Source organism: Austrofundulus limnaeus, unplaced genomic scaffold (assembly GCF_001266775.1).
Source record: "Austrofundulus limnaeus strain Quisiro unplaced genomic scaffold, Austrofundulus_limnaeus-1.0 Scaffold602, whole genome shotgun sequence".
Lineage (NCBI taxonomy): Eukaryota > Metazoa > Chordata > Actinopteri > Cyprinodontiformes > Rivulidae > Austrofundulus > Austrofundulus limnaeus.
Window position 1 is genome coordinate 283747 of NW_013953004.1, and position 532 is coordinate 284278.

Genomic DNA, 532 nt, shown 5'->3' on the forward strand with positions numbered 1-532 from the left:
CACTGAGACAGGATTCTCGGTCTCTCAGGGATGAGGGCACAGATAAACATTCAATAATCCTCAGATAAGTCCTGTGAGGCCATCCTATCACTGGATTCATGAAGACCTGGACTCTTGTGCTGGGTCAGGAGAATCTGCAGTTGTCTTATAGCTTTACTAAAACAAACAGATCCTTTGAGTCCAGAAGGATCAGATCCAACCATCTGCAGACAGAGAACTAAACTGCTCCTTACCGTCTGTCTGCCGCTCGTTATGTTCGGCTGATTAACTCCAAACTGTCAGGCAGGAAGTGAGACACACAGCTCCCATCTTCAGCAGCCGAAGGCCTCTGAGGCTCCTGAGGGTGGGCCAAGTCTGGACCTGGAGCTAAAAACCAACAAGATGAGGAAGGACGAGTGACAATGAAGAAGGAAATGTTGCATTTTAATTTAAAGAGAAACAAACTGACCAGATAAAAAAGAATAAAAACAACGAATTTATATCAGAAGGTGGTGAAAACTGAAGATGAGAAAAAAGTGAAGAAATAAAAATG